The following is a 26,696-nucleotide window of genomic DNA, read 5'->3' as shown; positions in this document are numbered from 1 at the left end:
GAACTCACTCCAGAGAGGTCTTAGAAAGAAGGTGAAAGACTGAATTCATGCAAATGTTTTAAGTTCTCAGTGCATTTCACAAGATTGGCTCCCTCTAGGTTATATTTAGCCAGTGGTGTATGATTAAAGTATCATTTTGCTTTTATGTTGTCCCCTTCATAGGTCCCTCAGGTATCTAATATACACCCAGCCCCAGGGAGAGTACAGGAACCACAGTGCATGGTGTCGCCAGATTAATCTCATGAAAACACCACTTAGACTCAAGAGAAGCCCTTAATCACCACCCACCACCAACAGGATGGTACATAACCACTCATTCAAAACTCAACATTTATCTTCTTGGAATTACCATGTCTTTTCTCCAAGGTGCCCCCAGGAAAGCTTGCTTACCAGTGGCCAATGACCTCCTCTAGACCAGACTTGGAATCACCAAAAAGCCAAACTCAGCAAACTCAACTCCTCCCTCTAGATGTGAATGAGCCACAGATGAGGTCAGGGGCCAGCCACATCTTGGGAGCTGCATGGGTCTTCAGTCCTGACACTGAGTGTCCACTTTGAAACCCAAATGTCCCTCCATCCATGGGTTGTGGGCAGAATACTGTTCTTTTTTGCTGAAGTTTCAGGGAATGGAAGTGGCCTTCCTATGATTATCTTGCCACAGCACAGCAGAATTTAATATCAAGAGTATTTTTACTGGCCTCTGGTCAAGAGGGTTAGTTTATGGCAATGTCAGAAGGGTTTCCTCGAAGGTTATTTGAGGTGCAAGGCAAAGCCCACAATGTAGAATCATCCAGTTGACTGTACTCAGAAAGCTCCGTGGCCAGGAAGGGGCATGCAATGGGCAAGTCCCATGAAAAATTGGGGAATATCAGGACACTTAAGAAAGATGAGACAGAGAACTCAAGTGAGGGCCTCATTGGGGCAGGAGTATGACCTCCCTTTGCTAAGACTCCCAAAGGCAAAAGCAAGGAGAGGGTCCTAATGTCAGCCAACCACGTGTTAATGAACATCAGTCATCATTCTGGTGTCGTCATTGGAAAACTCAAGCCAGGGGGTCCAAGGAGATACTATCAGAGACACAAGAACCAACCACGAGATCAACAAACCATTGCACCTTGAGGGATCCTGCCAAGTCCCAATCCCAGGGTAGGAGGGACATTTGGGCTTCAAGGTGGACACCTTGTGTTGGGATTGAAGCCATGCCCTGATGGATGTGCTGGTCAATGCCACTGGTACTTGGCTGGCCCCTGTCCTTACTCATGGCTGGACAAGTAGGACCTATGAAGAATAGTCTGTGCCCTAAGTGAGTTTGAATCCTTCAGGTTCTGACATTTTCACATCTCCATCTTCTGCCTGTCCAGACGTCACTATTCTGAATGGTCAGAAGAAGCCCCCTGTTCACTGTGAAGTTGCCCCTGGTCTTACAAGCAGCATGTGCCCCCTCCCTTGTCTAGATGCATAGAACTTTTAGGGTCAAGATCATTCAAGCACCCTCCTTCCTTCTTGCAAGTTTGAGATATTCCATGGTTCATACAGCTTGGAAACAGCTTGGAACACAGGCACCCAGTTGGAGCCTAGGATTGCGTGCTGTGAGAAGCAGAGAGGTGGTCATCGCCTGAGGGCTAGGACTCTGGAAGTGTAAGAGGCTCTGACGACCTCCGGGCTTGATTCTCTCTGTTTCTTTCCAGGCGTCACCATCACCGCTGTCCTCTCATTACAGTGCTTGGTCATAGGGGAGTCAGGAGGAACTTTCCAGCAACCCCCAGGTCCTACTGCTCAACCACTCCCATGGAGATCCAACGTATGACACTATACGCCTGGTATTTCTTGAAAGCTCTTGGGGGAAGAAGCACATGTAACTGCTGTGTTGAACAAAGATGACTCATCGGGCGTAATCACAGCAATTTTATTTTGTCTCCTACAATCCCTTTCAAATATATTCTGTGGGAGTGGAGGAGAGCTCTTTCTAGACCTCTGGGGGAAATCATAGGCAGACTTAGGATTTTTCATGACTTTTCTCTCCTGGTTCTATGTGTGTGTGTGTGTGTGTGTGTGTGTGTGTGTGTGTCCTTCTGGGTCCACCTGCAACAAGTGTGTGTTCTCCATTCCCTCCCTCCTCCTGGTGGGAATCACTAGCACAGAGGTCACTATTAAGAGAAGGTTTACCAGCTGTTGTAATCTCCACCCAGTAGAATAAGTTCACTGGTGGAGGCATGGGGAGCATGCTTGGGCCACCTGCCAAGTCCCCTTTCCAGTCCAGCTGGAGAGGCAATGGACAGAGGTCTTTATTTCTTTCTGACACCCCTATGGGCTTTGCAGTGGGCTTGCAACCCAGCGGGGTGCTGTACATTCACTGGCTTCTCCAAGACCACAGGTCAGGGTCTAGCAGAGACCCTGCTAGATGTTTGGGGCTCCACACTTCATGATGTGTTGAAGTATCATGGTTTTTCATGGGGCCAGACAGAGGCAGCACAAAGCTCTGGCCATGTGGACCTGCGACCTGATGGCTTACGGCAGCTCACCCCATGGCTAGGGAGTTTGGGGACCCTCCTCCAAACTTGCAACTGATGTCAACAGCGAGGGTGCTCTTGGGGACCCCAAATTTACAACAGGTGTCAGCACCCCTGAAGGTGCACCTGCTTCCTTATTTTCCTGCCTCAGGCATTCCTCTGTCCTGGGGGGAACTGAGTGGTGGGTTCAGTTCTACACAAGCATGGAGGAGAAGACAGGTTGCACCCAATCTCTTTGCTCCAAAACTAGCTCTGACCTTATTCACATAACTGTTTGGGCATGATCTAATCCCTGTGGATGTCTCCACTGGCCAAGCCAAAGCTTCCCTTCTGGGTTATTCTGAATGCTGTCACCCAGTGTGGGGTTTAAGACAGAGAGGTATGCAAACAGGACTCCTTGTTCCTGACAGTGACAAAGACCAAAGACCAGCCTTACCTGTCTAGGGACAAAATGCTGCTAAAAGAAATCACGTCAAGGATTTGACCTAGAGTCAGGAGACCCTTGGTGTCTTAAAAAAATATATCATTCAAATATGGTGTATATATACAGACTATGGGTGATTCTTCAGCCACAGAAAGAAGCAAAATACTGATTGCTGCTAGAACGTGGATAAAAGTCAAAGATGCGCTGAGTGGAAGAAAGCCATCACAGAGCGTGGGAGCCCAGCAATAGACTCAGAGAGTGTCCACAAGGGGGATGGTGTGGGGGATGATGGAGGGAAACAGTGGAGGTACCTGAAGAATATGGGTTTTTTGGGGAAAGGGAAGTTGGTGGAAATGTTCTGAACTTTCTTGTAAGCAATGGGTTTGCACTCCCGTGGGCATATATTAAACACCGTTGAGTTGTACACTTTGAACGGATGAGTAGCATCGTGCATGAGCTTTAACTCAAAAGAGTTATTTTTAAAAAACCCATAATTAAGTGTTTCCTCCCATTTATCCATACCGGTTTGGGACCCACCTGTCTGTGCACATCAGAGCCTGGGTGTTCCCTGTGGCATGCCCACGTGGACCACGATTCTTGGCCACAAACCACAAGAGTGCCTAGGGCAGCCAAATGCATGCTCGTTGAGACCTAATTTATACCCCACCCACTTCCACATGCGATCAAAGGCCTGGAGGTTGGCTTCTAATGGAATCACACACGCACATGGTCATTAAAAGAAAGACCCAAGAAATGCCACAAAGCAGGTGTGATACGAAAGGTGCAATTTTCCAGGAGCCTCAAAGAATGCCCAACACAGTCTGTTAAGCCTCCTCAAGACACAGACCTGAAAGCCTTTCATTCTATTTCCATACTCGGGGTTCCGGAGGATTTTTCTTTTTCTTTATCCTCTTTTCCCCTGCAATGCTGGAAGGCTTTAAAATGTCTGAAGGCGGGCGCCCTGGGTGGCTCAGTCGATCAAGCATCTGCCCTCAGTTCAGGTCATGATCTCAAGGTCCTGGGATAGAGCCCCACATCGGACTCCTTCCTCGGTGGGAGTCTGCTTCTCCTTGTTTCTCTGCCCCTTGCCCCACTCATTCTCATTCTTTCTCTCTCTCTCAAATGAATAAATAAAATGTTTTTTTAAAAAATCCTAGGCTGACCCACGTACAAGTTTTCAACATGTCCTCCACTGGAAGGCAAGCACATCTCCTTCCCGTTCCCACTCGCAAGAAGACGTGGTAATCATTGCCAGCGTGTGCAAGAAATCAAATTCCCGATGAGCCTTCCACATCCCCAAAATGTACAAATGATTTTATAGTTGCAACACATCTTAAAAAGTTATTTAACGCATGCCTTCTTGTTGCAGCAAAGACGGCAGTCACAACTACAATAAAAATTAGTTCCATGAAGACACACAGCTAATAAAAGACCAGAACTCCCCGTCTGCATGAACCCCGCTTTTGAAAATTGCTGTCGGGTATTTAAATGTTGCCCTTCAAACATTTTCTGACTCTGGTGCCTGACACAATAAAAATAACTTTGAAAGAACGCTTCTCGGCAAGTTCCGTTTTCTTCTATGGACCACGGGGATCTCCGTGCCACTCACCCCTCACAGGAATTAACACTTGACTTTTGAGAATTGGAGATGGTTTTGTTCATCCCAGATGTATAATCAGAGACGTTTTGCCCTAATTTTGGTAACATATGGCCAAGTCATGGTCTAGTTAATATTCCATTCCTGCATCACTAATCACCACAAACTCATGGAAAGATCAAGGCATCTACAGACATCCTGTGTGATGAGCACGCTTTGTGGCTCATGGACGACAGTGTTTTCACTGGAACGGCCCTTGGCCCATCGTGAACTCAACACCTCCAAAGGCCCCACTGCCTGATATTATCACCCTGCACGGTAGGATTTCAATATATGAATTTGGGGGTGGGGGACACAAACAGGCAGACCACCACACACATCATTTATTCTTGACTTCCATTGCTATGTTTTTCCAGAACTCGACAGGGTTCTGTTTGCTTTTGCCCATGTGTGTGGATTCTTCTCAACCTCATGATTACATCTCATGAACAGGAAATTTAAAGTGAAACAAATGAGTGTTTTTATAGGGAAAGAAGTCAACGTTACAGTGTCTAGCACTTGCTTTAAAAAAAAAATATTTATTTGAGAGAGAGAGAGACAGAGAGCATGAGTTGAATAGATGGTGTAGAAGGAGAAGCAGACCCCTCACTGAGCAGGGAGCCTGATGCGGGTCTTGATCCCAAGGACCCCGGGATCATGACCTGAGTTGAAGGCAGATGTTTCACCAACAGAGCCACCAAGGTGCCCTCCAGTAGCTCCTTTAAGAAAGATCACTTTGAATATTGTTTGCATCCTATGTCCAGGTGACCTTACTGGCATGTGAAAGGACACATTGGACACAGAGAACCCATATATACAGTACACATGTACGATACTACCATCACCTCCAAGAAATCTCAAAATGTAATCACATTATCAATCATTGGAGGGGAGTTTTCCCCGGATTTCTTCCTCCGTGTGTGTGTGGATGGTCAAAATCATGGCGGCAGGGTACCTTCCACTCTTGACGGTCTATGTCTCCCTCCAGCTTGTAGGAGATGGGAAGCCATTGTGGGGGATTTGAAAACAAGAACTGATTAAGCCAAGATTTAAGAAGACTGATTCATAAAGATTGAACTGAATGGTTTCATAGAGCAACACAATGACTTTAGAGACACACGTGTGTGACCTCGACATTTGACACTGGGGCATCTGTCTTTTGATGGACACTGGGAAATGACAAAGAAAGGAATCAGTGTCATGGTGTCAAGCCCATGTTAACGGTAAGAATTTTGGAAATATCAAGCCAAATATCACACAGACATTGTAATTTTCATGGAAAGTTCATAGAGTTCTGTTAACAGGGGAGGCATACGAAGGACTAATCAAGAAGTCATCAAAGCAAGAACCAATTTAGTGAAACGCCTTCCATCCATGTCCTGTTTCTCTAAAAAGAATAAGAAGAAGAAGAAGAAGAAGAAGAAGAAGAAGAAGAAGAAGAAGAAGAAGAGGAGAAGGAGGAGGAGGAGGAGGAGGAGGAAGAGGAGGAAGAGGAGGAGGAGGAGGAGAAGACGATGACAAAGAAAGCCAAGCATATTCAAATTTGTTAATTCTGGAAAATGGGATAATTTCTTTTTATTAAAACAGACGTTTTGACATCCCCAAAGCATCTTTCTTTCAGTTTTGTTTTTTTTTTTTTTTTGAGATATAATTAACACTCGTCCCTGTACAAGTTCAACGCGTACACCATCATGACCAACCTCCATTGGGAACAGCGTTACCATGCATTAACTCTCAATCTTGTAAACATACATGGACAAAATACTCTCAGTCTAAAATTTTAAGAGAACTTGAAGAAAACGTTTCTTTGAAAAAATCTGCTTCATGTTTGGCAAAAATGAAACACTTGAGTATATTTGATTCATGTTTAAAAACCAGACCTGACTGCTCTGGTTACTTAATCTTACTTTCCAAGAAAAAAAATAAAAAATAAAAAACATAGAAGACACTTGCACATAATCCAGAGAAATGTTTTCTTAAAAAAATTAATAATAAACACTGGGCTATGAGTTGGCAATTAATCTCTGAGAGTTGAAATCTGTTTTCATATTTTTATATCAGGTGTCTTCTGATACTAGTAGATCACAAGGAAAGACGAAAATTGGTGAGAGTTTTAAAAAAGCTCGTTAGTACTATGGTAAGTTGAATACAATGGTTTGCGTTGGAATTATGTCTTTTGACTAGATACAATAATATGATACAAGCATCATATGAAAAGGGTTTTAGGGATGCCTGGGGGGCTCAATATGTTAAAGCCACTGCCTTCAGCTCAGGTCATGGTCTCAGGGTCCTGGGATCGAGCCCCACATCAGGTTCTCTGCTCAGCGGTAAGCCTGCTTCTCCCCTCTCTGCCTGCCTCTCTGCCTACTTGTGATCTCTGTCTGTCAAATAAATAAATAAAATCTTCAAAAAGAAAAAAAGAAGAATGTGTAGGACTCATATTAAAAAAAAAAAGGTTTTAGATATAGCCCATTTTTTGTGTATCAGAGACAGACTCCGCATCTTACAGAAACACAGGTCTTTCCAGAATATTCATAAACATTAGCAATAGAAAATGGGATCCTATATATCTTTTGAAGGAATATTTTAAAATTGTGCAATTCCACAAATACTCAAAAAAAAAAAAAAGCCAATTCAGCGATACTGAGTTTAGCATTCCTGTTCTCAGGCGACAACCTACGTAATACCGATTTGCACTGTTTCTACTTCAAAAGGTACCATCTTTATTTATTATTGCTCATCTCAAAAACAGAATTCACATAATCACTAGAATTCCTAGGTTTGGGTCCACGTCTTTCTCAGTGCCCTTCCTGGCAATTCTGAGGTCACCAACCCCTTTTGACAACAGAAACTTGCTAAGTCAGAAGGACAGACAAAATGGTAACATGGATCCTTCCAACCACGCTTGGATATTTTTAATGAAAAATGGTTTTTTACCAGAAGCAACAATGCATTCATCAAAACTTTGGAAAGAACAGAGTGTGTGAGATTGCCAGTGAGTTGACAATGTAAGAATTTCTTTCCTTTTGCAATCAGGGGTTGGGGGAAACCGAAGTTGTTCTTTCGAGTTAAAAGTGCTTGGAAGGGCTGATCTTTATAGACCCATGGAGAGGACCGCAGCAGAAGGAGTGGTGCAGAGAGCCAGCTGTGAAGGACGTGTGGGGACCGTCACCTCCCTGCATCTCCTGGGGAAGGAGGTCACCTTGAATATTCACCTGCTGTGGCTGTGCTGATGCAGCAACACATGCGTTTTCAAGAAACGGGGGTTCTAATGAACGATGACAAAAACGCAAAACGCTGAAGAAAATATGTAGACTGCAAGGAGATGTCTTCCTCAAAGGACCTGTAGCCTCACTGGCAAGGGACACAGGAACACACTCATCCTAGATCCTGCAAATTCCCAATGATGTTAAAAGAAGAGGAGGAGACGCCACTTAAGGAATCAACCCAACAAGTTACCGGAAGGTCTCCAGACAATTCGGTCGTGCTCTTGGCGTGTGGAGCTGGGAATCTGGTTGAAGGTTAGCCGAGCCAGGACAGGTGGGTTGCCCAGCATTGCGCGGCAGCCCATCTACAGGGACCGCACACTCAGCATCACAGAGGATTCAAGGCTTTTTATTGAAAATGTGGATAGCAGCACTTTCAAGTCCACTTAGAGGGACACAGTCAAGAAAGGGACTTTTCCGCAAAGAAGAAAGAGCTCATTTGTGGTATGGGAGGCTCTGCCCAGCTTCTTGGGGCCCATTTTTTTTTTTTTGTTTGCATAAACAAACTTCCAAGGATGTTTTCTCCCTGCCAAGTACAGGCACCACGGAGATTTCAAGTTGCACAAGTTGGGTCTGCAATTTAAACTACAGAATAATTTCGATCATTAAGAAAGCAAAAGGCACGGTCTCACCTGCCATGCAGAGAGAGCAGGGTTTCCTCATGAGGTCTGGGGCCATTGTGCATCCAGGCATGCGCGTGTGTGTGTGTGTGTGCGTGCGTGAGGGACACATTAAAAAAAAAAAAAAAAAAAAAAAAAAAAAAAAAAACAGGACTCTACCAGAAGGAACGGAGTCACGGGTGCAGAGAAGAAATGCTTCCTGTGCATGAGGTTCTTTGCTTGGAGCCCGTTGTAATGACCTCTTCGCGGATCCCATAAAGCCCCCTGGCATTTTATAGGAGTGCACGAGGACAAGTCAAGAGCTTGCAGGACTTTCCGTAAATTCCCCCAAGATCTTCCCTTCCCAGCCCAGAGCATACAGGGAGGACAAGCAGCCCCCAGTCCTCCCGGCACACAAAACCTTGCTTACCAGATCACGCACGCTTTTCAAGAAAGCCGGTTTGCCTGCACTTATTTTTCTTTCAAGAAAACACATTGAAAAAATAAATCACAGACGTTGAGTCAGTCCCTCGGGATGTGCTCATCGAGCCTTAGGATGCAAGGCTACGGCTCCCCCTCATCAGCTAAGATGACCTGTTCCTACTGTTGCAGTAGAGCCCGTCAAGGGACTCAGAGGGAGGCTGAGAATCGTGTGCAGATCACGGGACGATGGAATAATAATGAGAACAACAGTAATAATTAAACTCGTGGCTTCAAAACCTCAGGCGAAGGAAGAGAGCAGACGTTTATTTGCTTAGCGCTCGATTTCTAAGTGCCCCCGCCCCAGGATCCGGCGGGGGAGGAAGGGCAGCCTCCCGATGGCCACGGCATGCCTCAGATGTGTCTGAGGCACGCTTGCTACGGATCTCATCAGCTGGGACACTGAACTTTGCCAAAGAAAATCTTTGGGGAAGAACCAGCTTTTAAAGATACAGTCTTTAAAAGCAGAGCTGGGTCACCAGATTAAGGGGAGGCACGTGTCTCAAACACCCAGGACACTCTTAGTGGGGACCGAACCCCCATCACGCCCAGGACCCAAGTGGGAAACCAGACAGGTGGCACTGTGTAGGGCTCCTGGATCAGGATGTCTGTCTCCGTACACATTCTGCTCAGACACCAAGGTGTACTGGGAGCCTCTTGCAAGTCCAGATGGGGACTCTTGCTAGGGTTCAGTGTAGCCAAGGGGGTTGTGATGATGGTCCAGACAGTCTTGGGTGGAGGAGATGGAAGCAGCCTGGCGAGCAATCCAAAGAAAGACAAAATGGCGGGATGGTGTGCCCAATACCCCCAGTGAGGGTTCTGGAGAGCCAAGAAAGGGAGCTGCCACCCACCTGTGATGATCAAATGGAAGTCAGCATGCACATGTGTCTATGTTCTCGTAACTGTACCATTTCTGCATCATACTTCCGTGAGGAAACTGAGTCATCCCCTATACATGACCATTGTAGCGCATGGACATAGTGCAAGACCGTTTTCCATAGTCTGTTGTCAAAGAACAGGAAAACAGCCCCTTTGCAGAAACACACGGGTAACGATCCAACTTGGGGGGTTGGCAAGCATTTCTCATGTGCGTCTTTGGCGGTAGAAATCTCATTACCCCCATCCTCACCACCATTTGGAGAGGACATCTAAGGGACTCAGGGAGATTCCTGGACTCTTAAACTTAATATGACACTGGAAAGAAAAATAACAATAAACGTGCAGATTTCCTTAAAAAGCATCACGTGGGACCCTTGCCCTTGGCTCGTCCTATTTCTTTGCTGACCCCTTTTGACACCAATAGCAAAGGATTTCAGAACCGGTCTTTGGCAAACCTCGCAAAGAAACGCTTGACCCTCTGCCGTCCCATGAATTGGACAACGTCTCTGGGAACAGACGTCTGAAACTTGTACAACTTATTTTTATCTGCCCGAATCGCACATTTGGCAGAACGTGAGCCTCTGAGTTCCCCGAGAAGGAACGAGGCAAGTTTTCTTCTTTGAGTCGCGTTGAAGACTTTGGAATAACACTGGTTTACAGTTCTTTGATGTCCAACATTTAAAGGTAATAGAAATATTTAATCCGATTTTTATGGGGATGAGGCACATAGTCATTTCAAAGGGGTGTCTGTATGTTCTGTTCTACTAATGATTGTATATCCTGGGCACGTCCAAATGCCCCAAGGATACCGTGGTGGAAATAAAACCCACTGGACTACATGAATCAGAAATATGGCAGGCATGCATGCTTGGCTCTGGGGCCGCAAGGTGGGTCTACCATCATCTCAAGGGTATGTGTCCACAGAATATGACATGGGAATAACGTCCAGCCTCCGACGATTGTATCACAGGAATTTTCAAGGATCTCATGGGAGACGTTTCAGAACACGGCCCGCCCTTTCCTAACCAAGTCCACAGATTAAACCCAGTTCTGAGAACCTCCTTCTATTTACACGGATTTAGCAAATCGCTAAAACCCATCCAGCGTCGTTAACTACACACGTAATAGCTCAAGCATCCTGATGTCTGCGGCTTACGGAGACGAGGTTCCTGGCTTCCCAAACACACGCCCTCGTTCTGGGCTCACAGACTCACTAAAGGCTCTGGACACCTGAAAACACCTTCCAGATGTGCAATAAAATCCTCGTTAAACCAAGTTTCCTGGTAGGAGTTCAATGACTTGTTTTTCCCGAACTCCACTCATGGACGACCTCAGATAACCAAGATCTCCTTCTGCCTTTCCCGCTAAAGGCTGACCCTCCAAGACTGTTTTGACTTTCCCCCTGGCTCTCTGTTTCCTGTTTTAAATTAAGAAAAACTTTCCCAGATTTCTGTTTTTGTTTTTTATAAAAACTGTCTCATGAGGCTTAACAATGATCCCAATATTATTTTTCTGTGCATCAAAGGTGGATTCCATAGGCAGCTTTTTCTGCCAAGACAAGATTTTACAATTCATCCTTCCAAAAATAACGTCACGTTCCTGGTGACATGGTCACTTTATTCATACAGATACCACTAACTCCCTGGCTAAGGGTATAGGTTCGGTTTTCAGAGTGTCCTATAGGATCAAGAGTTCAGGGAAATATGCCTTCCTGGGTCCCCTTCCTTGCTGGGTTCAGTAACAACCTCAAGCAGTCGAGATTATCAATGAAAGACAAATTCACACATAAAAGAATGTACCGCTACCATTTATGTGGTTCCTCTGTACCGCTGAGTTTGTTGACCTGGTAACAAGAAAAGCCCTCTTCCCTACATAGATAGTCACATTGGTGAAAACTAACTCCTTCTGCCCTACAGAGAAGCCATCTACCATCTCTACCAGTTTGTATCTCTGATTGCACGTTGTGTGTGCAAGACTTTAGTTTTTCAGAAGAGGCTCTCCATGGAGAAGACACTTTCTGCAAACCATACCTTTATTTGTAGTTTTTTTTTTTTAGGATTGGCTCTTTCTGGTTTTTTGTAGTGGATCAGGTTGCAAAAGATACATCTGGGTCAAATTCCTGGAACCTGAGAACGTTACCTTATGTGGAAATAGAGTCTTTGCAGAGGTGGTGAGGGGAAGGTTGTGAGATGAGCTCATCCTGGGTCAGGGTGGTCCTGAATGCAAGGACAGGGGTCCTTGTAAGAGACAGAAGAAGAGACACAGACACAGAGGAGAAGCCACGTGGGGATGGAAGCAGAGATGGGAGGGACGAGGCCTCCAGCCCAGAAGCTAGAAGAGACAGGAAGGACCCTCCCCTGGACCCTCTGGGAGGGAACCTGTTCCTGCCCCGCCTGGATCTCAGCAGCCCTGCCCCACCTGGATCTCAAGACTGCTGGTCCCCAGAGCTGGGGAAGAATGGATTCTTATTCTTTCAAGTCCTGGTCTGTGGTCATTCAGAAGCAAATGCACACAGTAATATAGGTTGTGCATTTAGGAGATCTAGCAAATCTCTATTCTTAACACGATGCCAACAATCGACACTGCTATTCTGTGGCAAGTTTCCCTTTGTGCATTAGTGCAAGTTCAGGATTCTGGGTGCAGTGAGGGACATGGGAGGCACTGCAGTGTGGTGTAAGGAATGTCTTCTCTTTCCAGAGGGTTCTCCTCAACTCTGGGTGAACACGGCGCCTCTCTGGGCAGTTGGAGTGAATGACACGTGGGTGGAAGCCCTCTGGCTGGTTGCCATGCCGGGGTTACATCTTTGCACAGTTGTCAGAGGGCAGGTGACCCTGGATGACCTAGGATGTGGCATGGGGGACAGAGAGGCCTACAACCCACATGATGAACCCAGAGAGCTCCATCATCCAAGACAGATGGGACAGCTTACTGACCTCCCAGGCTGCAGCGAGGTCAGCAAAATAGAGCAATTTGGGAAGAAGGCCTAGTGTCACTGCCAGAGCTGGACTTCAAAGTCCGGGGGACATCTGTGTGACCGATGGCTCCAAGAAGGTCTGGACCCTGCTCTACAGGCGTGGTTTCTCCAGTCCATCCTGCCCTCCTGCTTTCTCTTGGGGCTTCAGAATGTGTTCCTGCAGGGGAAGACGTGGCGACTAAGAGAAGGAAAATGAGCCCCCCCAGCTGCACATGCCCTATGTCTTGCCACAAAGCACACCAACTGTTTAAAGGTGGTCACAAGACCCACTGCATGTTTCCTGATCTTATTTGACCATAAAATATCTGTCTCTCTCTGTGTTTGTGTGTGTGTGTGTTTGTGTGTGTCTGTGTGTCTCTCTCTTGATATCACTATGTCTCTGAGTCTGTGTGTGTCTCTGTTTCTTCATTTCTCAGAGCCCCCACCAATATCTCAAAGAGCCAGATTTTGCAGAAGAGTTTGTGGAAAATGCTCATTTGCACAAACGTCCCTGAAATTTCTGTCTGCAGTGTCCCTGACCTCCACGTTCAGCTCCAACTTCACACGTGTTCTTGAGTATTTGTAGCCACCCGGCCGCCATGTCCATGTGCTTCCCTCCCCCTCCCACATAAGGATAATAAGATGTGTCCCCATCTTGATGGCCCTGTCTATTCCATCTAATGTCTTTGTAGACATTAGGACTGGAGATCTGATCTCTCTTCTCTGTATGTTGGTTGTCTCTCTGTCCATGTTTAAAGAAAAAGCTGTTCAAGGACACAGTGAGAAGGTGCCCTTCTATGAACCAGGATGAGAACTCTCACAAAAAAAAAAACAACTCTAACCACAGTTTGACCTTGAACATCCAGCCTCTGCATGTTTTGGTCAAGCTGCCCAAACTGTGCTTTGTGATGGCAGCCCGAGTGGACTCCTACACTGCTGTGGAAGCCTCCATTAACCATCCTTCCCCTGGTTTGCACCATCGCTATCCAGACCATCAGCGATGGCTGCATAACTGGTCAATACTCAGTTAATAAGTAACCTGCCCAGTTTTCTGTGTGGCAGCTGCCAAGAGACATTGCCTGAGTGCCTGAGAATTTGTTAAGTTTGCAACCATATGGCAAGTTATATATAACCCTTTAACCTTTCTTTTTCCTTCCAAGTGTTTTTTTTTTTTTCTTCTTCTCCTTTAGACATGTTTTACCAGCCGTTTGCCAAGACTTTCATCATTTTTCATTTGTCCTTGGAACCCCATCCAACTTCTCCAGGTCAATGTGCTCTGGCTTGCTGTCGGCTATGACTCTGAAAGCCAGCCCCTCTTGGAATGAAGATCTGAGGACCTTGGAGATACCAAGAGATCCAGAAAAGCTCCTGCAATGGGACTCAGGTGTGTACGTGGCTTGGTTTTCTTATATGAGTCAACTACTTCCAATAATAGGAATACTGTGATCTGGAAAGTTTTATGAAGCTCTATCGACTCATTCCCTTTATATCTGGGGCTCGGCCATATTCTAAATATTTAATAACTGACCTTAGGTAACACATTCTGGGCATGGAGGTCAACCCAATGGACTCCAGCATCAGAGTCTATAAATTGACTTTGTGACTATTGCTGCTGCCTTGTCTCTTATACCCTTTGTGGCGAGAATTGTGTTCCCAAAAAAAGCTATGCTCAAGCCCATAGCCCCAGTGTTTGTGAATGGGACCTTATTGGGAAATACGGTCTTTGCAGATATAAATAAGCCAACATGAGGTCATTAAGGTGGGTCCTAATCCAATGTGACTGGTGGCCTTATAAGAAACTGAGAATGCCACAGGAAAACACAGATACATGGTGAGAAAAGTCACTGTATTGATGAAGGAAGAGTTGGAAGCCATGTGGCCACAAGCCATGGAATACCATGTTTTTTAGACAATCAGTGGTAGCTGCAGGAGGCAAGAAAACATCCTCCCATCAGATTTCAGAGGACATGTGACCCTGCTGACACCCTAATTTTAGACTTCCGGCCATAAGACAAGCAGTTTCTGCAGTTTTAAGCCCTTCTGTGTTACTTTGTTATAAGAGCTCTGGAAACATACAATATGCCCCTATCACTGAGCTCAACCCAGTTTTACCTAATTACATCAAAGTATTGACTGAAAATATCCTGCGTGCCCCAAACTTCTCCAACTGTGGCTGGTGAACATCAAACAAGGACTCCTCCTTGCATTGTGGTGGGCTGAGATAAATATTTCATTGATCTCAGGCAAAATAAGAACAATAAATATGTCTACCCAACTAGTCATCAATCTATCTGCTCATATTTCCAAGGGTCATATTGCTAATAGATCTTTGGAGAAAGACTATTGTTTTGTTTAGAGACTAAGACTATTTCTTTCTTATCCTTTGAATATTAAACTGTCTTTATTTTAGGAAATGTTGATCTCACATAGTAGAAACAATGGGAAATGCAGTCAACCTTTTATCTGTGCTCAAGACATTTTTTTAATGTTTTTACTCATCTCGAACATAAACACGAATTGAAATGCCTACAGTGTAAGTTATAAGGTGAATAGTGTGTAAATAACAACACTTTAGGGAGCATTTTTTAAACATGCCATTATTTGAGATCATGGCACCCATCTTTGGTAGACTCGTTGCCAAGGTGAGATTGATCTGTGAGGGTCACATGGATTTGTCCTTTGTCAAGACTGGGTTGAACTTTGAAGGGAAACCAGATTTACAGATGCATCAGTTACAGAAGGACGTGAGACAGCATTCCCAAAGAATGCAATGAAAGGACAGAGTGTGTGATATAAAACCAAGAGCAGGAGTGGTTAGGCAGGTAGAGACCTAAGTTGCCTGCATCTGGGCAGCTGGGAGATCTGACCCAAACCTTGATGAACTGCTGGAGGACACAGAGCCCTCAGAGTCTGTTAACATCCAAGCTGTGACTTCATGGAAACTCCACATGTGACCTTCTCTTAATTATGGCGATTGAACAGAAACTTCCTGCTGAGGTATGGATTTCCTTAGGTTTTATCCCAGATTACAAGTCCTGAATGTTAAGCTAGACATTCACCAGAGATGAAGGTGGGGGAAAAAATCCAGAGGAAGAGGAATGTCAACAGGGCCACAACCACAAAAAAACCAGAGGTCCAATATCCAATGACCCACTAAATGCAATTCATGGCCCTACAAAAAAAAAAAAAAAAAAAAAAAAAAAAAAAAAAAAAAAGATTCACACCTCTATTTCAGTTTTATGGTGGGTTATGTACTTTGAAGAGCCCTCTTGTTGCAAAACTGGGTCCTCAAAATGGCATTCTGCACACCATTCGTGGTATGACAAGGGTGGCAGGTGTCTCCAACTATTTCCAACTAAGAGTAGAAGCTCTCTCTCCAACTAAGAGTAGAAGCATGTGAACTGGGATTTTTACAAGGAGGTGACCAGGCAGGTCGGTTGCTTTGAGGGTGGCTGTCTATGGCACCCCTTCTGTCTGGTTACTAAACCCATGGGATAGAAGCTGTGTTTGGGGTTGAGGCAGTGACACCCAGACTCTCCCAGAGCCCAGGTTTTAGGAGATGGATTATGTGATCCCAGGTAACCTCAGGATGTCCATGGAACAGAGTCCATTTTCCTGGAGGAAAGCACATTCTCCAATTTTAAACTTAAATTTGGGAGACACTCCTGGGCCAAAGATGAAATGATCATGGAAACTGCATGTCAGTAGGAATTAATTTGCAATAAAAATGCTACCCGACAAAACTGAAGGGAGTAGCAAAATGGTATGGGGAATGAAATGCATCCTTCCTGTATGAAGTGGGGGCTCATAGTAGTATACATTGGAAATTAATGCATTGACTATTCTTCATAAGGAATTAGATAAAAACGAGACAGTAAATATAAAGTAAAGGAACATGCCAAAAAAGACCAGAAACCAATAAAAGACATGAGGAACATGAGGAAGATCAGAAAACTTTGAGTTGTTCCTCATGTCCACCATTGTGGTGTGAAAGGGACATATGAGGAAGAAGATGGCTGTCATTTATGAAAACAGAGACAGAAATGCAGTAGGAATGCACACAAGAACATAATCACAGAAAAGAAAATTTTTGTGCCAAGAAAAATGAAAAGGGTTGAATTGGCTTTGATCATGAAAATACACACACCCAAACTCATCTCAAGAAGTCGGAAGTTTGATCTGTTTATAGTTAATAAAAAAAAAAAGTATATCGCCACTTAAAAATGTCTTCATCTATAAGATCAGATCCAGATTATTTACAGACAAGTTCTACCAAATGTTCAAGATACCAATTATTCTAAAATACATAGAAATCCAAGAGACAGAAAAATAACTACGCACTTATTCATCCTTTGATGCCGAAGTAAGCTGTGGCCCAAACACTAGACCAGATGAGACTAAGGAAATAAAACTTCAGGCTACTGGAGATACTGAAAGCAAAAGTCCTTCTTAACGGAAATCTGTTTGAATTATCTCCTTTAAGTCAGTAACAAGACAAAAATTTCTGTTATCACTATTTCTGTTCATAGAAATTCCGCTGTGGAATTCCACAGTGTTGGAATTTCTAGGGAGGAGGGAGAGCCAGATAGAGATGGAGGGAGAGAGGGGGAGAAAGAGAAGGAAGGAGAAATTCATGGCATGGAGTGAAAAAAGACAAAAATACATTTGTGAACAATTTATATAAAAACCCTAACAGGTCTACAGGATTTTAAAATATATAAATATAATAGATTAGCTGTGAATATAATATATAGAATCAATTTCATGTCTGCATTAGCAAAAAAAAATTAGAATGTGAAATAGTAAGTCTTCTTACAAGAACAGAAAAAAAAAAACCTCAAGATACTTGAGAACAAATTCATTGAATAATGTGTAAAACCTGTATGCAAAAACTATTACACATGTATTGAAATCTGTTTTATGAGATCTGAGTAAATGCATGGATATGCCATGTTCATGATAAGAATACTCATGAGGGAGTTGGGGGAAATTGGAGGGGGAGACAAACCATGAGAGACTGTGGACGCTGAAAAACAATCTGAGGGTTTTGGAGGGGAAGGGGGTGGGAGGTTGAGTGAGCCTGGTGGTGGGTATTAAGGAGGGCACAGATTGCATGGACCACTGGGTGTGGTGCATATATATAATGAATCATGGAACACTGAAAGGAAATTTAGAAAATAAATAAAATTTTTTAAAAAGAATACTCATGAAGATAAAGATGTTAATTCCCCCATGTTGAATCAATAGATTAAATGCATTTCAATACAAATCACAAATAAAGTTCTTCATAGAACCTATGGCTCCAAAATTCCTATGAGCTGGGTGATGGAGGAGGAGGCAATCTGAATAACCTGCCCCACTGAAAAGAACTAAAAATTTTACATTATTATTTTTTTTTTTAATCACACCTTGCAGTCGTTAAAGGAAGTTCTGGGTGTAGATAAAGGAATCCCAGGTGAATCTAATTGTAGAAAGATAGATGATCATAGATAGATAGATAGATAGATAGATAGATAGATGATAGATAGTTATGATAGAAAGATAGATAGGATGAATAGATGGATGGATGGATGGATGGATAGATACATTAGATGATAGAAAGATAGATGATGATAGATAGATAGATGATAGGTAGACAGATGATAAATAGATGGATGATAGATATGATGGATGGAAATACAGATAGATAGGATGGATACATGGATGGATGGATAGATACATTAGATGATAGAAAGATAGATGATAGATCGATGGGTGGTAGAAAGACAGATAGGATGGATGGATGGATAGATAGATTAGATGATAGAAAGATAGACGATGATAGATAGACAGATACATGATAGATAGATGATTGATAGATGGTTGGTAGATAGATATGATGGATGGGTAGATGGTAGTTGGACGGATGAATGGGTGGATGGATGGATGACTGATGGGTGGATAGATAGACAGGAAGAGGAGATGAAAAACAAGGAAGGGAGGAAGACAATGAATAGGGTATGTCTCAGGCATGTCACCACCAGGGAAAGTTGGGACTCAAACCCACTGAAAGGTCAAGAGAAAGTGTTGAATGTGTCCCAGAGCTATCCCATCGTGGGCTAAGGCAACTTTTGCTACCTACCAATGCCTGTCATTGTTTATGTGAGGGCTGTTTCTCAGATGCCTTAAATTCCCAGCTCTCTGGCCTGCGTCTGATACATCCATGGTCCACCGAGCTCCAGTGGTCAGATAAAAGCCCCAGACAAATAGCCACAGGATCTGGGATTGGAAATAGGCCAGTGTGTGCAATAAAACACAACACAGGAGAGAGGACTGATCAGTCCATAAACGAGCAGTTATCCAATAACTAGTGTTGCAATGATTGGCTTTCCATGTGGAAAAAAATGAAAAACATATGAACACACACACACACACACACTTCCATATGGATTAACATTAAATTTCTTCAAGAAAACACACACAGAGAAAAAATATCTTTCTCTCCTTGGAGCCCAGATGGATTCTTTTAAGACACAAACACCTTAACCATTGAAGAAAGTGTGATGTGAACTAGCTTGCAATGAAGAACTCCTGTGTTTCAAAAAGTGTCATAAACACAGTGAAAATAGAAGCGTTTTAAACAAGGGATTCAAACGATGCGTATCTAGGACACATATAAAGCCTGCATTTATAGGGAAGGCACAAGCCATTAGAAAACTTGGTGAAGTCAAGAGGGATATACATGTGGCCCCAACACATTGAAATGATGATCCACTCCATCCCTTCAGGAAAACGTAAATCAAGACCACAACGTGATAAACTATTTCCATTTGGTTAGCAAAATAGACACATTCTGAAAATGTCGAGCACGGGAGAGGATGTGGAATGATGGAGGACATGTAGACGATGACCTTGGGTAAGCAGATACTACAACGTCCTTGGAAAATGACGTTGCAGAACCCAGCGTTTCCAATCACACCACCATGACACAAGAACTCCTCCCTGGGTGTGTGTTCTGGGGAGAATCATTGACGTGTGCACCCAAACACACATACCTGAGTGCTATACCAACCCTGTGGCTGATAACCAACCCTGGAAGGAATCCAAGTATCCATCAACAAGAGAGTGTAGCCATACCTTGTGGTCCACTCCATCAACAGGGTAGTGTGAAGCTGGAAATGGAAGGAAGGAAAGAAAGAGAGGGGAAGGCAGGGAGCTAAAGAAGGAAGGAAGGAAAAGAAAGAAAAACATAAAAAGTGAAATACAGACATAGACAACAACATGAAAATAGAAGTTACAGAATATTGAGTGAAGAAAGAAGTCTAAGTACTAAACACTAAAGTTAGTACTAAAGTACTAAGTACTACTAGAGTACAGAACATTAAAAATAGTACTAAACACTAAAGTTAATATAAAGTCCTGGGTGTTACACACGAACAAGGAATCGTGGAACGCTACCCAAAAACTAATGATGTGCTGTATGGTGACTAACATAACATGATAAAAAAATAAAGTATTAAATTCAAGGACCAAGTCAATCAAACTATATATGATACATTAGTGATGCATATGTATGTGTATGCTGGGTCTAGTTTAATAACCTATACCTATGCACACATATATACGATTTATATAACATATTCATGTTAATGAAATTTTAAAATCAAGGAAATTAAATAATGTAAATTTTAGAAAGAAAGAAATTTTAGAAAGTAGTTAATTCCAGGTGAAAGCAAGAGATGGAATGCACAGAACATAGATCATTGCCAGGTATCACCAATAATCCAGTTTTCACGTTAAGACGTGAGTATTCTGTTCTTTATTATATTCTTCTACCTTACATAGTTGACATTTTCTACATGACAAATGCTGCATTTAAGTTATTATTTTTCCAAGGATGGGTAGATCTTATGATCCCTGAGAGGTCTTACTGTGTTGCATTGACATATCTAATGAAATTCAGAGATGTGAAAGCCTATTCTGCCCCGATTAGATGGTATCTCTGAATGGTTCTTCTATTGCTATTCCCTGTATTTGGGGGAATACAGATCTTCCTCAGTGTGAACCTTAATGGAATATTTTTGCAAAGTAGCGCATTTTCTTATTAATAATTCTCTGCCTAAAATACTTTTAAAATAATGTGCAGACAGATTAAGGTCCTTGGCGTTTCTTCCTCTAGCTAGACAACACGAAACCTAGAAAATGAGGAACACTACCCGTTGAGATGTCTTGACTCCCTAGAAGACATCAGGAAGCTTTTTCATGTGTCATGAAGCATCACATCAAATCCCTTTTAGGAACACCTGATAAAATATCTTCAGTCTGTTAGCATCGCACAACACCAGGGATCTTCCTGGTGTGTCTGGAGCAGAACACTTACCATGATCCTACAAACAACTAGCTTATATTCTTGATTGGATCAGACAAGGGGGGCATGGGGGAGAATTCAGGACAGCCGGCAAAGGTCTACATTTCCACCTCATGGTAACCCCACAGTATCTCCCTTCTAAGAATTCCCCAAGCCTCATCTGTTTGGGACAGTATTCTATATTTCTGTTCTATTCAACTAAACAGTAGGTCCATTTCATTTATTTCATGACAAAATTTTATGTTTGTATTATTTCAAATTAAATGCTAGTAATTGCTTAGAAATTCAATTTTATTTACCAAAAGAATGATTTGTTGTTAAATTGTCTTTATTTAACCAGTTATGAAGGTTATTCGAAACCAAGATAAAATATAAAGATTTTCAGAGAGCGAACAAGAAGGATTTAAGTATCGGTTCACTGTGAGCACAGAGGAAATGGTTTCAGATAGGGAAGGTGTATGGAATGGATCACTTGGGTGTGTATCAGAGGAGGTAGGTTTCAACTAGGTCTGCGGCTCTGGAAGGGAAAGAGAAGAAGACCCTCCAGAAGGCCAAAAGGGAGGATGTGCCTACATTTCAAATGAGTTCACAACCTTGGATTCAGAGTTGTGTGTAGACAAGGTGTTGTAAGAGGGGGCTGAGGGAGGAGGGCCGATTTAAGCTGAGAATGGTCTTAGGAAGGACATAGCACTCCTGCAGGCACTTGTCACCCAGACTCTGATGTTCCCTAGGACACATCAGGATCTACACACCTAACAAGGGAGGATTCCAACCATGTGCATGGCAGGAGAAAACCATGTTGTGCCAGCAGGATTGCGTGGGACAGGTGCACAGCTGGAGCTCAGGGAGGGCCACAGTTCCCTCGCAAGTGGATTCTCAGTTGGTGTTTGGCCCACACGGTGTTTCTTAGTCACAGGCAGGCTCAACTGAAAAGCAGGCTAGCATCTGACATGAAGGCATGAATGGAAAGGGAGATTTCTCTTTCTCGAGTAATGATGGCCCACACATTATATCCAGGAGAAAGTAAATTTTATCCTTTCTTTTTCTTCCAAGAACTCAGGCTTCCCTGATAGTAGTTACAAAGACAGTTTCCATCCCATTCTGAATTATCTGGTGAGTGGACAGAAGACTTTCAACTTTCCAAATAACCTCTTTGTAAAGTTCCAGGAGTGGCATGTTGATTGTACACAGATGATGATAGATAATAGATAGAAGATAGATAGATAGATAGATAGATAGATAGATGATAGATAGATGATAGATATACGTAGATAGAAGGATGGATGGATGGATGGATGGATGGATGGATGGATGGATGGATGGGCATACAGATGGATAGTTGAATAGATGATGGATAGATAGATACATAGATGATAGACGATAGAGAGATAATAGATAGACAAATAGATAGAGATATACATATATCTTATACATATACTTAGCCAAGAGGTTGGGCAACTCCTGATTCCCAGTAGAGTCAGGCATGCTCTTGTGGTTTCTTCCACAGGAGAAGGAAAATCACAGGAGAAGGGAAAAAACATCGCTGTGAGTTCAGGAGACAATCTAGCCTGAGTCCAAATTGTATAACTAGAGGCACCTCTAATTTCACCATTAATTCCCTGCAAAGACCCTCCCCCTCTCATTACTGACATTTGAAATTGTTAGTCTGTGTGCCAATTCCTTTCTAAGAAACGCACCCTTATTAGTTATGTTCATGTCTTCATCAGAAACTTTGCGCGTGGGAGAAGGTTGGTTTCTGATGGCCAAGAAGCTAGGCTCTGGATTACATACCAAGTTCCCCAGAGAGGGCTGAGGAAATGGCAGCAAAGTCAAGTGTCACTGCTGTCCACATTGGCAGGTCATCTTCCCTGTTCATGGGGAAGTATCACTGAGGCCACTGGGGAGACCTGGTCACCAGCACGGAGCCCTGGGGTGGATGTGCTCACAAAGAGGGTGGGTTCCCTGGAGTCAAAGAGGCACCAGGGAAGTCAGAACAGCAGCAGATGGAAAGACTGTGGTTTGGTAGGAGGCTGTGTGGCCACAATATTGTGGGCTAGTGGCTGGGAACCGGGTGGGTGGTACTGAACAGAATGGAGCCATTAGTGGGCAGACCTCTGCGGCAACACCCCAGCCTTCTCTTCTGCCTCTGGAGAGAGTAAAAATGAAAGCAACCAAAGTTTCACCAATGGCTCTCTGAATTTATTTTGCATGAATTAGATGCATTGTTCTTAATGGCATCATAAGTGTGGTGACCAGTGATGGTTCCAGAAGGAAAAATAATATGGTCTAGCAGGGAAAAAAATGAGTAAAATGAGTCCTTTAAAACACTGGATCTAGCATGACCCCCCATTAATGATTTCCTAGGTGTATACATGCACGTGTGTGAAGTATAAGCACCTCAAAATTTGGAAAGATATTATGGATCTCAATGTTTTCTAGGTATTATCAGACCACAGTGAAGTTCATAAGGAAAATTTAAAACAGAAATTTCTTACAGTTAATACACGAATGTCTCTATCTCCACTGAGAGCAGATTATGTGATGATGATCGCTGTTCATCTTTATCAAACCCTTTCACTCTTTCAAACTGGCAGAGAGACCATTTCTTATCACTATTAGCGACCGAACATGGAGAGCATGTCTTGCCCAAGTTAGAGCTTTCTCCACATTGAAGCGCATTTGGTTACTGCAGAACTCTCTGGGTCCAGTTAGAGTTATGGCTTTGCCCTCAAACGTGAGAGGCAAGCTACCCAGGTTTATCAGCAGCCAGATTATGAGAGATCTCCTAGCCCCAGGGAGAGAGGTAGCGGTGGTGGTCATGGTCAATGAACCTCTAGGTTTCTTCCAGAGTCACTCCTCTGAAAATGGCAGAACAGTCACAAATCTGGGGACCTTGTGGCCAGGACTTCTGAGATCAGCCCCGATTCAAAATTCTCTTTCCCATTTAGGAAGGAAAAAGAAAGGATGGAAACTCATGTTGATTGAAACCTAATTCACGCCAGCCTTACTCAAAAACGAGAATGCATCAGTGGTCCTCAGTCTGTAGAAGAGGAGACACGTTCATGGGATCAGTAGAGAATCAAGGGCATAGAAAAGGTCCATTCTGGGCCAAGAGCTCCAATATGCATTCTAGTTCCTAGCTTCAATGTCTGTCTTTGTTCCTCTGCCCTCCACCCTCCCAAGCATGTGGGTTGCATTTGGTTGGGAAATATGGCCACCATATTGCTGGCAAAGAAATCAAGGATGAATTGTACCAACACCAAAGGAGCATGAATCATTCCACATATATTTTTTCTTTCTCTTGAGTTTAAATGCCCAATGCTTTCATTTCAGATCAAAAAAAAATTTTTTTTTTTTCAGGGAGAGGAGAAACCTATAATTTAGCTGTCTTGGCTCTATAAACCCAATATTTTTGGAATTCAAAAAGAAGCACCATTAAGTGAATATTTAGTAGAGAAGGGGAAAGCCTCAATTACCCTAATTGAGGTAATTATTTCCTTTAGAAGACACAGAGAAATAAGCCAACAAATAACCAACCAACCAGTGCTATCTCCATGATGGTGCTGGGTCTTGGTCATACCACATGTGTCTCAGGGGACAGCCTGAGTGGATGATGGAGAGAAAAGTTGGACCATTGATTCCAACATATTCACAGCAATATTAATTGTCCAAAATAAGAGAAGACATTAAGAAAAAAAAAGTCAAGGGCACCTGAATAGCTTTGTTGGTAGAGTGTACAACTCTTGGTCTCAGAGTTGTAAGTTCAAGCCCTAAGTTAGGTGTAGAGATGACTTAAAAATAAAATCTTAAAAAAAAAAAAATCAAAGTTCACCCATGGTAACAGCACTAGGAATGCCAGTATTTCACAATCTCTCATTTTCATGCATTTAATTTTAATTCCATATTTAATTATTTTTGCTGCAAATAAGCTAGGAATAAATTGAAAACCTTGGACTATTGATTTAAATACAGTAATCAAATCACTCCCCTCCCCACCACCACGATCAGAGGGTTACTGGCAAGAAAACAGGTTGCTAATGTTGACATATACATACTGAACTTTATTCAAAGATGATAAAGAAAAAGGAGAATTCAAACTTTAGGAATGAACAAAGAACTACTTTAAGATATTGCCAATTTGGATGGAAAAATAACAAAGTTTTTTTAAAAGGTATTTTATTTAAATTCAATTAGTTAACATATAGTATATCATTAATTTCAGAGGTAGAGGTCAGTGATTCATCAGTTGGATACAATACCCCATGCTCATTACATCACGTGTCCTCCTGAATGCCCATTTCCCAGTTACCCTAGACCCCCATTCCCCTCCCCTCCAGCAACCCTCGGTTTGTTTCCTAGAGTTAATGGTCTCTTATGATTTGTCTCTCTGATTTTGTCTTGTTTTATTTTTCCCTCCCTTCCCCTATGTTCCTCTATTTTGTTCCTCAAATCCCACATATGAATGAGATCATAAGATAGTTGTCTTTCTCTGATTGACTTATTTTATTTGGTATAATACCCTCTAGTTCCATCCACGTTGTTGCAAATGGCAAGATTTCACTTTGTACAGCTGAGTAATATTCCATTGAATATATATATATATATATATATATATATATATATATATCTCACTTCTTTGTCCATCAACTCTCGATGGACATGTGGGCTCTTTCCATAGTTTGGTTATTGTGGACATTGCTGCTATAAACTTTGGGGTGCATGTGCCCCTTTGAATCACTATTTTTGTATCCTTTACATAAATACCTAGTAGTATAATTGTTGGGTCATAGGGTAGTTCCATTTTTAACTTTCTGAGGAACCTCCATGCTGCTTTCCAAAGTGGCTGCACCAGCTTGCATTCCCACCAGCAGTGTCAAAGGATTCCCCTATCTCTGCATCCTCACCAACATCTGTCCTTTCCTGACTTGTTAATTTTAGCCATTCTGACTGGTGTGAGGTGATATCTCATTGTGGTTTTGGTTTGTATTTCCCTGACGATGAGTGATGTGGAGCATATTTTCATGTGTCTGTTGGCCATTTGGCTGTCTTCTTTGGAGAAATGTCTGCTTGTGTCTTCTCCCCATTTCTTGGTTAGATTATTTGTTTTTGGGTGTTGAGTTTGAGAAGTTCTTTATAGATGTTGGACACTAGCCCTTTATCTGATAAGACATTTGCAAATATCTTCTCCCATTCTGTCAGTTGTCTTTTGGTTTTGTTGACTGTTTCCTTTACTTTGCAAAAGTTTGTTGTTGTTTTTGTTTTTATCTTGATGAAGTCCCAATAATTCATTTTTGCTTTTGTTTCCCTCACCTTTGGAGACGTGTCTAACAAAAAGTTGCTGTGACTGAGGTTAAAGAGGTTGCTGCCTGTGTTCTCCTCTAGGATTTCGATGGATCCCCATCTCACATTGAGGTCTTTCAACCATTTTGAGTTTATCTTTGTGTGTGGTGTAAGGAAATGGCCCAGTTTCATTCTTCTGCATGTTGCTGTCCGATTTTATCAACACCATTTGTTGAAGAGACTGTCTTTTTTTCACTAAATATTCTTCCCTGCTTTGTAGAAGATCAGTTGGCCATAGAGTTGAGGGTTCTGTGTTCTGGGG

This window comes from Mustela putorius, unplaced genomic scaffold (assembly GCF_011764305.1).
Source record: "Mustela putorius furo isolate JIRA1106 unplaced genomic scaffold, ASM1176430v1.1 tig00003836_pilon_pilon_pilon, whole genome shotgun sequence".
In the NCBI taxonomy this organism is placed as follows: Eukaryota; Metazoa; Chordata; class Mammalia; order Carnivora; family Mustelidae; genus Mustela; species Mustela putorius.
Note: the sequence above shows the minus strand (reverse complement) of the source record.